At 32.7% G+C, this 18096-nt stretch overlaps 1 protein-coding gene and 1 non-coding gene across 2 annotated transcripts in view; one reads left to right on the top strand and one right to left on the bottom strand.

The window, feature by feature from the left end:
* LOC142973201 (uncharacterized) overlaps positions 1-12619 on the bottom strand; it is a 187369-nt gene extending 174750 nt beyond the window's left edge. The window contains exon 1 of the mRNA XM_076114822.1: positions 12449-12619. The gene's annotated coding sequence lies outside the window, so the exon portion shown is untranslated. The remainder of the gene's footprint in view (positions 1-12448) is intronic.
* Positions 12620-17331: 4712 nt separating this feature from the next.
* Positions 17332-17404, top strand: TRNAV-UAC (transfer RNA valine (anticodon UAC)). The gene has a single exon. It is a non-coding gene; the product is annotated as a tRNA-Val (tRNA).
* Positions 17405-18096: the final 692 nt, after the last annotated feature.

The raw sequence follows: 18096 nt of genomic DNA, 5'->3' as shown, positions 1-18096 counted from the left end.
AATATCGTGTTTTATAAAAGAATACATTTTGTAAGCTTTTAAATGGTCTATTGCAGAAACTCGTTGTACAATAAGTGTAAACCTAAGAGAAAATACGACCCCTCCACTCGTATGGCAAATTTAAAACCGAACTGTCTTAAAACATAAAAAAGCTAACCTTACATCTTGATTATCTAATATTAATAGGAACTACCTATTTACCGCGATAATATATTATGAGTAGTTACCTTGATTTGCTTAACATTTCAGCACTTTTCTCATTTGCCTTGTCGTCAAATAAAAGTGGATTTGTATATACCAACACTTAACAAAAAGACCCACCAATATCTCGAAATCGTAGCAATAAATCATAATTACAAAGTAGTCGCCCTGAGAGCGCGTCAATTGATTCAAACTAAATGAACCGAATGAACTAAACTTATACAATTGTTAGTGAGAAACTCAATTGAATCAAGTGCACGTAGACCTTGCTGTAATACTGTGTGATACGAATTAATCATCGTTATTTTATCAACACTGTAATCTATTTTATGTAGCTTCTTGAAATTAATACAAATTTATTTTTCATCAAATGCTTACAACCGTGACTTTGACGTAGAAGGCTTTTACGGTTAAAAAGAATCGTACATTTCACTAGGTTATAAACTAACAGCCAAAATTTCATCAAAATACATTTAGCAGGGTTTGCGAGAAAAAGTATCAAATGTTTACACACCTTTACCAGTTGCTATTGTATGTAATCATATTGTCGCATCGCAAATCGCATTTAAAACCGATATAACATTTTATTAACGTAGTAGTTTTATGGCTAAACTAATGGATGAATTTTGATAAAATATAAAACAGAGATAGTTGAAAACGCGGCTCCAAAAACTACCTTGTCAAAATACAGATTCATTGAATTTACCGTAAGTATTATATTATTTGATTCAAAACTCTTTAACATATTCCTTCAAATTCACATTAACTGTACCTTTTAATATTATCTTCACATAAAGTAAAGTCATTCGGTTCAGAATGTAGCGTAATTACGTAGACAAGTTTAAATTGACTTAACTGTTAACCGTTTTACGCACAGTTTAATTACATAACTTAGAACCAAGTTTTAGACGCGGTTTTAAACTTAATACCGCAATTTCACACAGGCTTAAACTGCGGTTTAATCTAAGACTTAGAGTTGGGATGTTAGTTGTATGAATATTTTACATTAAGTACATTGTGTTAATATGGACTAGTTCAGTAAGGAAAAACAAATTCCTAGTTCGAGTCCATATATTCAGAAAAAAAAAATATTTGGTTAATTAGAAAGGTATGCATCACCCATATATTGTCTACTATTATTTTAATATTATAAAAATCAATGAAATATCAATCATGCTTTATTTAAGTCGCTTAAGATTAATTTTGAAAAAGAAAGTTATCTATGCTATACCTATTCTTCCATTATACAACATACTGGATCAAATTTGGGTTGATTAAGCATTTAGTATATGGTGCATATGTTTGCATGTAGCATATAGTGGCTATGAAAACTTAAGATATTCAAAGACTTTTACATTAATTAACACGAGTATGGTTTTTGGTAAATTTCTCTCCGCCTACATTATAAAGCGGGATGTTACACCACGTCAAATTCTAGAGCACAATCATAAGGAATAATAAACAAAATAACAAACCTTCCACTCATCAATGAGTTGCGTCTCCTCAATGCGCAAGCACACATAAATCAATTAAGCCCTGTCACAGCTAACGGTGCCATGATTTTGGACCTGTGACGTCATAACTGTGACGTCATTGAGCACAATAGGACTATTTTGGGAAGTAATATGTAACTGTAAGTCTTATATGGGAGGAATGATTCATAGATATTGTATTACCGGATTAGAATGATGCGATATCCTCTATTTTTTGGTGAGTGTGCATATGCAAGTGCGGTGTCTTTGGTGTGGATATTGGGCATCCTTTCGATGATTATTACAGGATTCTAGCATACGACGAGTACGAGTTTTCTTTGTATTAACAAAGAAGACTGCTATAGAAACGTTGTCAAATCTAGAACTTTATGCAATTTTGTTGTACCTACGTTCAACATGAATTACATTTGAAGAACCAGCATCTTTATCAAGTTTTGTAAATCGTGTTCAAGTAGCCGAGACATAACGTATTTAATATCATTTTAAGAGACCTCTTCGTCTCGTCTTAACGAAAGCGCAAAGATATGTTAGAAGATCTAGATTTAGTATTAAATCAAAGTCCAAATCTGAATATTGAAATGATCAAGCAGACAGAAATAAATATTAATAATATCACATTTTCAAATTTGATACACATATTCATGTCCCGACTGTCCCAATATGTACGTATGTCCAAAAACCACAGTTTGAAACATTACATTCAAACCAGCACATAATAGTCAATGGAACGAAAAGTTCACGGTCGATCGGACCGGTCACCTACGCCTTTACGCTCCGGTGAGTTGCACAAACTTGATACAAACTATTGTCTGAATAAATACTTGTGTTACAATCACTGTACGACAAATATTTGGTGATTATATCAACGCTACTTTGATTCACTGACGGTTTAGAAAGATTATTTGGATGTGAGTCAAATCTACAACTTTTCCTTTCGTGTAACATTGATGATCTTTCCGTTCTTTTATATGGTTCGTAGTTTACCAAGTGTAAACATTGTTTGTTCGCTAGCAAGCTACATAGTATCAAAATAAATTAGCTTGCCTGAAATCTGCTTTGTGTCAAAATTGTTTAGTTGGCGTAGTCTACCTAGTGTCAAGATTATTTAGCTCGCCTGAAGTCAATCTGGTATCAAAATTGTTTAGTTCGCTTGCAAGCTACCTCGTGTCTCAATTATTTAGCTCGCCTGAAATCTGCCTAATGTCAAAATTGTTAAGTGCATCTATAAGCTACCTAGTGTCAATATTATTTTGATCATTTGTACGTGTTATCAAAATTGTTAAATTGCTTGAAAGCTTTGAATAAGGCATCGAATATTTATATTGCAATTGAAATATCCACCTGGATATACAATTCATAAATATAAAGGCACTCACTAGAAAAACTCCTCTAAACTGCCACCTAGATTGCATTATTACTTGTTCAACTCATACATTGTTCCACAGAGAACAATAAATATACAATACTAGCTGACCCGCGCAACTTCGCTTGCGTCACTTAAGAGAGGATGGGTCAAAATTTTCCCCGTTTTTGTTACATTTTTCGTTACTACTCCGCTCCTAATGGTCGTAGCGTGATGATATATAGCCTATAGCCTTCCTCGATAAATGGGCTATCAAACACTGAAAGAATTTTTCAAATCGGACCAGTAGTTCCTGAGATTAGCGCGTTCAAACAAACAAACAAACAAACAAACAAACAAACTCTTCAGCTTTATAATATTAGTATAGATAAGATATTATTCAGAACAAAATGGTAATAGTGCTAATCCTCGTCATGCTTCCAGTAGCACGAACGAAGTGCCAACTCTAGTCAACGACAATAATAATAAAAATACAATACAAATGAAAGGCAGAAATTTATACAAATAAAATACAACAAGATATCAAACTGTTAAATGATTAAACTACTGCTACTAAATTGATATAATCAAAAAACAGAAGAAACAACGTAATGCAATAAAATAAAAAAAAAAAATAAAAGAAAACATCAAACAGTTGTTGATAAATTACTGTTACTAAATTGTCATAATCATAAAAAGAAAAATAATAACGAAATTTCAAAAATATTATCAAAATCCATTAAGATTTCGTTTCATTCATAAAAACTTTGACCTTAACCTCGTGTTAAGTAAACCTCATTCATGGACAGTTCATTCATGATTCAATGCAATTGATAACATAAAGAATTTCTTTAACAACCACATTCAGAGCAGGACTTTGTACTCATAAATTGCCCGTAATATTGAAAAATTATACCTAACCAACTTCTAGCAGTTTCCATGACAAGATATCCCATTTTATCATTTTAGGGGAAGAGACTATACCTTCATTCATTAAGAAATAATTAAATCTACTACTTCATAAAGAATGAATTAGCATCAAGGCGTAAAGTTCAGTTTATCTATAACATCGTCTCAACATAACTCAGAAACCACTGAACAGATTTGCATGAAACTTTCGTCTTAAACTTTATATTCTTAGCTATAAGACGTTATATGTTTCATAAATATTCATAGCATAAAAACTAAGATATCGTCATTCTTGTCAGTGGGAGTAGCGGCATCGGTTAGTATTTCAAATTGTCAATAACCTGTAGCTCAATTCTCTACTACTATCGACTACCGACAACCGACCTGTCATCGAGAAATTTTGTATGAAAATCTGATCAGCGCCTCTGACGGGTGTCGTAGGAAACATTTTGGCAGTACATTCTAAATGTCAAATTTCGATAGCTAGCCGGTTGTCGGTAGTCGATAGTGGTACAGAATCGAGGTACGGCTTACTGGTTTTAACCTTAACTGATACGAGAGATCAGCTGTCAAGATAAGCATTTCTGACATAATATCGTTAACAGTACTTCATTCACTATTGATATTGAATGAATACTGTTAAGTGATATTATATTTATGAGTTTATTCACTTTCATATGGTTCAACTAACCCCAGATTACTGAAATATAAGACAAGATAGATAAAAGTTAAAGTAATTAAATTTTGCTATCTGAATTATTTGACGACTTTATAAAAGTCAAGTTCTCTGTTTCACTGACATGTTAGCACGACTGCGTTTTTTTCTGAAATGTTTTATTATTGAAATCCAAGGTAATTTTTTTTATTAAGTTTGATAGGTACTTGACTCGCAATTCTTCTTAAAATTCAAGTTTAAAAAGTTTATAAATTGAAGTAATTTCTATTTTTTTCAATAAAAGGCTGTACCAAATGCAGTAATATCAGATTTCTAACAGATTGAGGACTTCTTCTGAAGCTCACAAAGCCCTGAATCAGAAATCGAGCCCTCACGATTAGCAGTCGTGTCGATCGACAAGCTTCGCAAACAAAACAAACAAACTTTTCTTCGAACTACCTACATTGTTTCAGACTCTCACAAAACTCTCTATTCGTGGTTAAAGTCACGTCAAGACCGCGTGAAATCGATTTACATCTTCCACAAAGTTCACGCTGTGTATCACGTTTACTTTTAACACGGTGTCTTTAGTTAATGCTGATTAGGTATAATAGAAAGCTGTTTTTGACTTGTTTTTGTAAAGTTTGTGAAATTGAACACTCTTTTGCTAATCTTGATCTAGGAGTTTCGTGCGAGAAAGTCTTTCAATGTAATATCGTTTCTGAAGCTTCAATCGTCGCATGATATAGTTAATATGAATACTACGATATTATGTATAGGTTAATGATATTGGAGCAATTATTGATGCATTGCTTTATGATTTTGTGCAATGTGTAGACTGATAAATTTGTTTAAAGCATTTTATCAAGTAAGTCTTTGAGCTACAAGAAACGTATTTCTTATTTACCATGCTTATGTACCCGAAACGAAAATAGATCCAGGGTTCTCACAATAAAAACCATTAAATCAACAAAATGTGAATTGTCATCTCATCCCATTGAGTTTTGAATGAGAGCTCCCCCAAGGATCAACGCTTAGACCCCTACAACCGGCGCGTGCGCCATTATTTCAATGTAACTTTGTCACGGTTCGGTACAGAACACCGTGACTAAATAAACTAAATTAACGATTTCACACGCCTTTGATCCACGCGAATATCTTCTCTCTATCTTTATTGTTCGCAGAAACCACTCGTGCTTAATACGAAAGGGTTGTATCGTAACAAAATATAGGATTCGTCGAAAATTATGTTGATATAAAAGGTTCTGAGAAGATATTCATAAATGAATATTCTGTGATTCTACGAAATTTCTGTGAAACCGTTACGATCTTAAAAATATTCTCAAAAAGATTCCTGGTTTTTTATCTTATTTATCCAAATAAGTTATATTAATATCTTAGTGGTTTAATGGATTTCTCATCGGTTTATTTATTGAATAAGCAATCAAGCAATTTTCAGTCAATCGTAAACTTGCTAATAAATCTCTCTAAATCTCCCAAAAATGGGTTCTACGAAGGCTATTCGAACAAAATAGGTCGATGAAATAATTTTGGCGAAAATTTAAAGTTCTACGAAATATAGCTCAATTTCAAAAATAGCTATACTGAGAATTACACAGTTTGCTAAAATGTCAAATTCTGTGAAACTGTGTATTTATTTATGAGTGTAAACGGTTTCGTTATGCGTAATGATGATCAACATCAATCACTTGTATGTTCAATTGTGCGTGTAAAGTATAATTCGGTTGTTAACACGAAGACACATGGGTTACTTAACACGGTAATACACAGACTACTTTTAATTATAGTGAGTTAAATGGATCACAATTCATTAACCTTCTAGTTATAACATCACGCCTGTTAGACCCAAAGTTGTAGGCAGTGGGGTTAAGTAATATTTGAGTCGAAAAGTTCTTTAAATACTACCAAAGTTCTTAACACATATTTTTTTACCCATTACTGTCCCACTGTAGGGGGGATGGGTTATGCCCTGAGTCCACATCACAACATTACGTAATTTCATTTTCAGTGATTATAAAATTTTTATCAAATTAACTAGTTAGGTACTGCAATTGTTACTGAAGTTTCGATCTTTGGGCTACATTTTGGTCTTCTATGCGTTCCCTTAGTTTTATGCCACTTTGTATCATGCAAAACAACGTCGTTCTATCTCGTGTCAGTTTAACACCTGCGATCAAATATCACTAATTTCACTGAAGCAGTCGCGTTCGACAAGTCAATACACTCGGGCACAGTCACGCCAATATACTCTGCTATTAGTTATGTGTTATGATGCAATGCACTAAATTCTTGTGTGATTGCCAACGCGTGATTTATCTTAACAAATGTCACAATATTCTACTGTCTTTATTCAGTGTCGCGAAAATTTTTCGTCATTGATATTTTTAGGATTTGATTCATTTGAACTGTTGATAGAATTTTATTGTCTGTCATGTTGATAATAAATTAGACTATTATATTAATGCAGTAGAGTGACTTCTTATCAATGGTTCTACCACTGCATTTGATTCGCAATTATTTTTTGTATTTGGCCAACTTATAACTAATTAAAAAAGTATTTAAAATAATTCTTTGTTATTCATATAAATGTCTTATTAGCCAAGATTAACATAAATTAACAAGACCATACTCTTAGAAAATAAGCAATCTTACAATTCAAGTTAAAACTGCTTCATCAAATCTGACAAAGTATCAAATTATATTATACAGCGACCATCTGTTCCATGAATACTTAATACAAGCAATAGTGAACCCATGATAACTAATAGCTATACATCGACCGGCCCTATTTGATCCTTTACAAACAAACGATCAAATTCTAAGAACGCTCCTTGGAATTCAAACAATAGGTTGTACTGTACTTAGTTAAAATATCATAAATTATTATACTTAGTTCGTTTCTTAGAAAGGATGTGCCCTGTTTGACCTTAAAACGTGAATTAAATAACTCATAAATTTAAGGTAATGTTATTACAAGAACTTAGGTTTAGTTCATGTGAAAATTTAAAGCTGGGTTAATTAAAATGTAATGAACGTTTTTAATTTCTGTCTGGGTAAATAAGGCACAGATTTTTTGAGTTAGGGTACTAATTGCCTCATAAATGTACCTGAAATGTACTGCGCCGTAACATCAGGCAGACTAAGGTCAAAACTCGTGCTCGCGTTAATTCCCGAAACATCTTTAACTTTACCAATGAAAATAATATTTAAAATACCCAAATTTGACTTTTCTTACAACCAGTCTTACCGAGGGGTATCGTGTTCTCCATATAATTGGGTTGTGGATATCCAATAGGCAGTCGCTCCATGTAAAATACTGGTACTCAGCTACACCCGGTGAGACTGGAAGCCGTCTCCAACATATGTAGTTAGAAGAAAGGCTAGACTGATATATTTGACTCTCAAAACTATATCTATTATAAATGGAGTCTAAGACGTTTAAAACTAAAGGCTTATTCACACAAGCGTCGTGGTTCAGGTGGAGATAAGCTATGTTTACACAATGATACGTATTAACATTTCCATACAACGCGTAACGGGTGACATCATGCACATTGTATGAAACTGTATAGAAGGCTGTATTTCAGACGGTTTCAGTCTGTTTATAACTCAATCTGTTTAGAACAAACTTGATTTTAGAGTGAGAGACAGCGTTTTAAGGACCATGCAATGGCTGTCTAATGATGTTTGTCTTAGTTCATTCTTTATCTTATTCTATATCTTCATTATTATGAACCTAAATCGTTCCACTGCTGGGCTTCCCCATGGCTTTCCACAGCAAACGATCCCCGGCGGTCTGTATCCATTATGGGGTTGGAGGAGTCGAGCTCGCCTCTCAATCTTTTACAGGGTCTACTTCGCCGCCGCTTCTCGTTCGGCGAGGAAGACTCCTGCTAATTATTTTCGTAAAACTCAAGAATATCTTTTTCTATACTGGCCCGCTTTTCAATTAATGAAAATCCCTATTTTCATAGCCCTCTTCTCAATTTTTGCTAAATTCCGAGGCCATCAATTTATTCTAATCATAGCTATAAGAAGTGCATAATTTGATATAATTTCTATAGCTAACAACCTCAAATTAAATTTGTATCCAACAGCGTAATAAAGAAAGTCATGATTTACTCAATGCTTCAATTGTGCAAACATGGTCTAAAAAATCTAACATTTTTGTATATTATAAGTATATACTTAATATATTTTTAATAAAACAATTTCCTGAAACTGAACTGAGATACGCAGAAAAGTATTCAAAGCTAAAAATAAAATAATTGATACTAAGAATCTTAATAAAGTAGCAGTTATACAGTTTTGCAAAAAAGCGTGCTGCTTAAAAAGTAGCACAATTTTTGGTCGACTTATAACGTTTAATATAGTCATTTTAACGGGAAAATATGTTTAAAGTTTGTAATAATTCTGACGTTTAAATTTCATGCATTTTTTCTTTTGCACTGTTTATTTGCTTTATGTATAAAGCCTTTCCCATCTGTTTAACGCGGCAAAACCATATTAATATGAGAACTGAAAAATGGCATTTGTGTTTTATGCACTTATAATGGGCACTGGGTTCGAGACTAATTTAGTACAAGAAACTAAGTAATTGATTCTTGTCTGGTTACACTTTGCGAGAGGTCGTGGGTTCGTATACCACCCATTGCAGGACTGAAGGAAATTAACAATTGCAATATTAGTATAAGTGTAGTAGAAGAGCAATGACAGCCGAGTGGTTTAAGTTACGCCTCCCACGCAAGTAAAGGGTTCGTATCCGAGGCAATACACCAATGACTTTCCGAAGTAATATGTGTATTATCACTTGTTCTAACGGTGAAGAGAGCCTTCGTGATGCGACCCTGCATGCCTGAAAGTTTTAGAAGGTACGAAAAGTCCCCAACCCGCACGGGCAGCGTGGTGGACTCAAGTTCTAACCCCTCCCTCATTCCAGGAGAACCTTGCTCAGCAGTGAAACATAAATGGGTTAAATTTATACTAAGATTAAATTGTATTTAATTTGAAATCTTATAAAAAGTACCTAGCTTAGTAAAAGTATTACAGTTTACTAGCCTAATTTGACATCTTCATAAAATCAGTTGACAACAATTTTAAGGCTATAAAATATTTATCTAATATCACTTTTTAATTACACATATTATTATGACGTAATCATCTAACAAAAATAACAACAAGTACTCAATGAACAAACTAGGTATTAGAAAAAAATCTACTTCGAGATAACATCGTGAACTCTTATCGTTATAGTTTAATTATGAATAGAAATAGAAACACAAATAGGTATTTTAATAAGTATAATACAGCAAAACACTGGACTTATTATGTTTAACCACATTTAATTCAGCACGCAATTTTTTTTTTTTAAGTTTTTTATAATAAATTACATGTTTATAAATTTCTTGAGGCCGCCCGCGACTTCGTCCGCGTGAAAACCCTTCCCGTGCAAATCCCGATTCCTCGGGAACTCCGGGATATTATAAAGTGTTATTCTGGGTCTTCAGCTATCTATATACCAAATTTCATCGTAATCGGTTCAGAAATATTTGCGTGAAAGAGTAACAAACATCCATACATACTCACAAACTTTCTCGTTCATAATATTAGTAGGATTCGTTGAGTTATTATTATTATTCATATACTTATTTAACTACTACACTCATGATTTTTTTTAGACCGGAAATCAAACTAGGTACTCATACGTTAATACGTTCGAAATATCAATTAGAAAACTTAATTATTGTAAGAAACATTTTCATTAAGTGAGCACATTGGTTGTGAACATTATTACAAGTTTTGAAAATGTATAAACATACATTTAGCAGTTACCTAAAAATATAACTGATATTTACATTATAATAAGTCTACGAAGTGCCTCTGAGAGCACGTTCAGTCAACCCAGACCCAGTTCAGAAGCAAATGTTATTAGTGTCCTTGAATATATTCAAATAAACATGAAACTGAAACTGAAAACAATATGTAAGAAACTTTAACGATGATTAAGTTAAACATGGACCAAGAATATTTATGTATTTCAGATTTTGTAAAATTTAAGGATGTTCTGGAAAATTAACAGTTTAATTGAGAACTTCATTATTTTAAAGTCTTTGTATAACCGTATTTTTGTGCAATCTTGTGAGAATGCTTTAGAAACTTAACGTCGAAATTTATAGTTCTAAAAAATATTTCAAAGTTAAAGTTGTAAAAAGAGTTGGTAAAAAAGTAATTGCAGAGCTACATTCGTGAGAATTCAGGTCAGAGTAAATTCTTTTGAAACGTAATCGTAATCTGTGCAAGGACTCATTTCTCTTATTTGTGTATTACATCTTACATGATAACTGTGATAACTGCTGATAAGATATTTTTTAATTACGAGTTTATTACTGCCTATCTCGTATTTTTTCACACTTTAAATGAAGTTGTCAAAACAATATGTTACACTTACTGTATCTCGATCTCTTTATACATGATAAAGAAATTCTGACTTCGAACCCCCAAGCGTCTGAGCCTTCTGAATCTCTCACAGGAAAACTAGATGACTAGCTGACATAGGGTATTCCTATTTTTTTCATTAAAGTAGGTCCCAAGTGCCAGGACCAAATCGTGATCTTCATATGTCAGATTTATTACATACTCTTTTCAATTATTACGTTATTTTAAAGTATCTGCATAAAAAACTATTGTTTTTCACACGAATTAAATTCATTTTTCCTTTCAACTGCGACTCCAAACCCTCCATTAAACAACGACAAAAAGAGTAATCTAGGAAATCACAACTATGACCAAAAATTCTCAATGCAATGTGACTGTAAGTCAAGAAATTCTATCAAAGTTCTATCAAAGAAAACGGTTATACATAAAAAGTAAGTATGTTTTTAAAAATGTTCCAAAAAAATAAGATTTCAAGAAAAAACTTGCCATCAAAAGAAATAGTGGCTACAAAAAGTATGTTTCACTTCAAATATCGCTTATTCATAATTCTCTTTCATGTATCGTTTCATAAGTTACAGGTGTTCTGTATCATAAGCGTTGTGTTAGCGTTCACACTAATGCGTGTCGATATATTTCACACACATTGTTATCGCATTAGGTTTTAACGACCTGTGCCAGTTTAGGAATAAATTTCTATTTATTTTTATCAGAAACTAGGCTTACTTTTTATTGGTTAATAATGAGGTAAGTCTGCTGGACTGTCAGTTTCATTTTCACGGTTCAATCTCTGAATCGATTTTGATGAAACCTTGCTTAGAAATGACATAAAGACCGGGGATGAATACCATATATACCTCTAGTTATGGGTTTTTTAAGGCTATAGGTTTCGTATGTAAGAGAAATCGTATGAACAGCCACCGGGATATTACAAAATTATGATATCCTATGAAAAACATTAATTTAAACAGCCAAATCTGGGAAACGAAAATGTTTTTTTGCAATTGTACCAATCTTTTTCGTTACTAGAACAAAATACAAACAATGAGTTTCTTTGCAAAATTTTGAAATACTTACAGACCTGACAGAAGAAAATCATATGTTCGCAATTTTATGTCTTTGAAGTGTGATTTAAAATTTATGATCTTTGGCGTAACAGCCATCAAGCGCATTCATAAAATCTCAAATTAATTTACACTTGTTGGTGTCGTGATCTTTACCTATTCATAGAATTTATAACTGAAAACCTATTTTGTTAAAACAAAAAAATAGTCTAAGAGACAGGTGACAACATACCTTATTACTTATTCTTTTTGACTAATGTTTTCAGTTACAAGACTAACTAGTTACTAACCCGAAAAATTACAAAAATAGTAAAAAATATATTTTATTTACCTTAAAAATTGTCGTAGTCAAAAACCACAAAGCACGTTACACTACAACACAAAATTTCAGTTGGTAAACTCTAAACTGTGTTCGTTATTCGTTCGGGTATGTTCGCGAGTATTCGGCTGAGCCGTGCGTGCGGTCGCTTCGACGGTGTACGATCAACTGAGGTGCCGCTCTGCCTGCAAACTTACTCAGACATTTTTCACATCGTTTCAGTACTTTGCTGATTTTGTACTGAATGAAAACTGTTGGGACGATTCTATGAATATAATTATGATCTATTTGACTGTTGTGCATCAATGGTTCATATAATATATTATAATATATAGTTCATAGATTTTGATAAGTATCAATATACTGGATTTTTAATGCGTGGATGAATATTATAGTCGTATTTTATTTATTCTTTGGTGTTAGATATAGTTTAATTAATAGATTGAGAAATTATTATTTTTTATACTTTCATCTATTTGCATTAATTTATCATTACTTTTTTACTTTGACATGTAAGTTAGAAAAAGTATTTGTAAAGAAATTAAACCTTTCTCCAGTGAGCCCATAATTTATAAATAAAATTCCTCACTCACGTATTTAACAATAATAATAATTAGAAATAAATAATAATTAGAAATAAACTTAATTAGATATAATCTAATTAAGTAAACGTAAAGTTCATGAAATAAATTGATTTAATTATCTATTTTTCTTATCTTGGGTCAACGAAGTTAATAAAACAAAAAGGGCAAGTTCATCTTATATTTTATTTATTAACAATTATATTATTTTTAAATTTATACTAAATATATTATTAAAGGGCTTAACAAATCTAATATGTGACTGACAGAATGACAGATAATGCACAGCTGAAACTAATAAACATAAGAACCTGAAATTTGGCAACACGAGCGGACTCCTGAAAATTTCATTACGAAGAGAGTATGACGCTACACGGGCATAGCCGCGGGTGGAAAGCTAGTATGTACACTGGGTCTAATACCACAGGTCAGGCTAAGTGTCTTTCTTCTTTGAGTAAAGAGCGTAGTTTTAAATATATTTTAATGAACCCTACCAGTATATTATGCCATAATTAAGTAATTAAAATAAATAAAAATTTTGACCAATGTCAAGGTCTGGAAATTCATGTCTGGTTATGTCTAAAAATATTTTAAATTGTTCAATATCAATAGTCTAGCTGTGTAGTATAGTTATTACGATTATCTTATAAGACTACTCGAAAATTACTATACAAAACACGATAAGAAACCACTTATTTGATAACATTTTGATAAAGAGATAGCTGGTGTTTTTAATGAAAAGAGATGAAACTGAACCTGACAATATTTAGAATTTGAAATGCAAAACTTAATACGTTTAAAGTTTAACCTTTTAACCTTTGAACGATTCTGATGATGATTTTTCAATTTGCATATTAGAGAACCAGAAATCAATGGAATTTTTTTAACAAATTCAATCGCATTAATAGTATTTGTATTAGGATAAAATTATACGAAAATGTCGTACAATTATCCTGACATTAGAAAAGCGGTAATATTTTTTTAACAAGCCTGATTGTGTGTCCCACTTCTGAGTAAACGCCTCTCCCTTGAATTTTCAGGTAATTTCAACAAATAAACATATTATCAAGTTCTCTGAAAAAACATTTAACTCAAAAGTACTAATGTACTTACTTTTAAGTTAAATGCTACCTACCCATTTAATTAATTGCCGAACAACTCAACTTCAAAAGACTGAAATAACTCACCGTATCTTATCTTGTTGAGATTGATTAAAATATTAATTAATTCGCATTTTTATTCCGACACGCAAATTTTTGAGGACCAAACGCGCCGGCAGGGGCCTGATCAATGATCACAGGGTACTGAGTGGCAGGTGAATGAATTTATCGGTCTTTTTTTAACTGGTCGAGACAGGGGAATGAGTCAATCCATATTAAAATAAAAAAGCAGTTTTGTGCATGTATATGTTACTGTAAAAGCCCGAACGGTGGTAAATCCTAAGATTTTCCGGTATAACCTAAGATTTACCAACTCGCAATGGTAAAAGTCCATTTTAACCGCCTTCAAAATTACGGAGGTTTTCTATTCATTTTTAGATCCTATGATTCAGAAAAGATAAACACATCTCTCTTTGACTCACAAACATACAAACATAATAAAATACGATGTCGCATACATCACCGTGATGTCGCTTATGTCATCTGAAGACAATTTCAAGAAACGATGGATGGATATGACCCACATACTTGCGTGAAAATTGGGTTACACTCACTGTTAGTGTTGAATGAGTCAATTTTTAAAGCATGATTTCATAAGGGTGTGGTTTAAATCCATACTAATATTATAAATGCGAAAGTAACTCTGTCTGTCTGTCTGTCTGTCTGTCTGTCTGTCTGCTACTCAATCACGCCTAAACTACTGAACCAATTTGCGTGAAATTTGGTATGGAGATACTTTGATACCCGAGAAAGGACATAGGCTACTTTTTACCCCGGGAAAATGACGCATTTCCCGGGAAAATTCAGGTGGCGAATTAAGTCGGGAATAATCAATATTCTAATGACATTAAATTAACAAAATTCCGTTGTCATGGCAACTGTTTTAATGGCGGATAAGCCTTAGCGCGACTTCGTTATATTAGGAGATATTTAAATAATTTTGATATATTTTTCGGAAAAAAGGCATAATTTATATCATCACGCTACGACCAATAGGAGCAGAGTAACAGTTAAAAGTGTTATAAAAACGTGAAAAATTCTGACCCATTCTCTCTTATGTGACGCAAACGAAGTTGCGCGGGTCGGCTAGTATAAAATATGTTTCAAAGAATTTGACACGAGATCTTAAAAAATGATTTTGAGAAAAATTTTAAGTAATTATTTTACGTAAATATCTATTCTATCAAATACAAAATATAGCCTAGAAATCAGTGTGCTTGAGTGAAATAAAATATCAGGTTTATCATAACTTTACAATAATGCTCACACTTTTATTTTAAACTTGCATTCACAAATGGTCTCTCACAGCCCTAAATCACCTAATATAGTCTTATTTTCAAAACCCTTTCGTAATTAGCATATTACGAACTTGAAACCTTATACATAATTAAATCTTGCAAAGTGTTAATTGTAAATGGAAATCGAACCGAACATACCACCACAATATACACAAGACCCACTGACAGTTCCGAAGATTAAGTTTCAAACGGACTTTAGTCATATAACTACAGTACTTAAGACCTCGCTCATTATAAAACTAAAAAGAAACGAAACGACTTTCATACATTCACTCCCTACATCCTCATTATCCTCTCTTAATATAGATTTATCAATATTTAACGTACAAATTGCACGGTTATTACCGATCACAGGAATTATTTAATAAACAGCTTAGTGGTGGAAGCCATTATTCACGCCTACAGACTTAATGCGATGGTCCGGAGATGTATAAGACCACACATGAGATAATGTTGCAAAATTACAAAAAGTATAAAGGAAAACATGTTTTTTTAAAGGCTGGCTTATGATTTTTTCGGTGCCTCATCTGAATTGTATACAAAATTGCATAAAGTTAGACTCGGGACTTTACAAACGTGCGAACTTCGTCATGTAATTTTATCGTAATCTCCCACTCGTACTTAACATTACTATAGTTGTTTTAATTATGACGTAGTTCGTAATTTTGTAATGGCCCATTATAGTTACAATTTCGGCGCAAAAGTTCTTAAACAATTTACCATCAATAAGCGCTTAAATTGAGATGTTTAAAAGTTCTTTGAAACAGTTTTTTTCCTTTTTTATTTGGCAAAACTTATATTCATTCTTATCTTGTAAGATAATTTAAAATACTCCTTAGCAACCAGTAATAATCTATTCTTATTCTACAAACATATGTTTTATTTGCAGCAATATCATAAACTATCTGTAAATAATATAAACAGATGCAATGTGTTGGAAACAATCGGAAAATTTCGGTAGTTTTGATAAATCTTTCGTATGTACGCATGCACGTGCACGCATTTCGTATGTCTAAACGATTGCATTCTTTTCTGGTTATAGATAAGCTTTGATTTTCAATACTAGCTTTTGCCCGTGACTTCGTCCGCGTGTGACTAAGGACAGAATTTTCAACAAACTTTCATCTCCTTTTATTCCCTTGGTAGAAATACACACACACACGGTCATTTTGATTCCAAACTAAGCAGAGCTTGTACTATGGTAACCAAATAACTGATAAACATACTTATATACTTCTAAATACATACTTATATAGATACATTAACATCCAGGCTCAGAACAAATACTCGTGCTCATCACACAAAGATTTGTCCCGGGTGGGATTCGAACCCACCACACGTGGCGCTACGGTTGTTGCGGCGAGGTGACCGCTTAAACCACTGCGCCAATGTCTACCTGCATGCCAAATTTCAGCTCGATCCGTCACGTGGTTTGGGCTGTGCGTAGCTTGATAGATCACTAACCCCCGGTTTCTGAGGTACATTTGGCGGTAGTTTATCTATTCAATAACGTTTAAACTCATATAAAAAAACGCTATTGAATAGATAAACTACCGCTAAAAAACCGGGCATATGTCAGTCACCACCTTTGAGTTATACATATTTAGATGTTCAGTTTATCGTATCATCTGAATGTAATGTTCATTTCTGATCTTAAATCTCTAGTTAAATTTCAACCATTTTGATCTAGCAGTTTATTCGTGAAAACGGATCAAACAGACACTGTAATGTTGATTGATAAGTGGTATTAAGTATATTTCTCATACGGCACGCATAACAAATACTCTATCAAAATTGCAAGTGCGAGAGATTGTGCAAAATTCATGTGGTGATAACATTTTGCGTGCTAGATATCTGGTTCCGTGGTGTAGTGGTTATCACATCTGCTTTACACGCAGAAGGCCGCCAGTTCGATCCTGGCCGGAATCATATCTTTTTGTTCGAGTAAATTGTAGAGATGAAAGAATTAATTATAAACAACCAATTAACGTGTAACTTAAGTGAATATTGCTTCTTGTTTTTTAAATACATTGTGTTTTGTCAAAGTTCTTAACATAATAGCCATAACAATGAGATAAATTTCATATTTAGTAGTAATCGCATTACTTTTATCAAGCACATCGGATTCTCGCACAATCTTATCACGTTTCCGCCTGCTTATAGCAATAAACTAACCTTATAAGGCGTGAAGAATTACTATATCTCGAAAATAATTGTGTCCCATTATTCTATTTCAGTGCGGATCTATAATTCCTTATTTATCTTTTGAACTTTTTAGGCATGTGATGTTCCCTTCCAATATTTTCTTTTACTATAACCTTATACGCAAAAACAGCTTTTTCTATTTAAATAAAAATTTTGAATGTAATATAAGTATATCCGGGAACATTTGGCTACATTTTCAACAAGGCAAATGAAGATTATTAAGAAGTTATATCCAACTAGCTGACCCGCGCAACTTCGTTTGCGTGTATCCCGCTACTTCGACAAATACAGTCAACGCACCAACACATATTGGATACTAATTTTCAATTCACAATAACTTCTCTTTCCCTTAACCGCGTTTAAAATATTAAAATGTTTTTTGGTTTCTGTGACTCTTCTTTGATCGCCCCCCCCTA

This window comes from Anticarsia gemmatalis, chromosome 5 (assembly GCF_050436995.1).
Source record: "Anticarsia gemmatalis isolate Benzon Research Colony breed Stoneville strain chromosome 5, ilAntGemm2 primary, whole genome shotgun sequence".
Classification (NCBI taxonomy): domain Eukaryota; kingdom Metazoa; phylum Arthropoda; class Insecta; order Lepidoptera; family Erebidae; genus Anticarsia; species Anticarsia gemmatalis.
The sequence above is the reverse complement of the archived record's forward strand: the minus strand, read 5'-3'. Positions and strand labels throughout refer to the sequence as shown.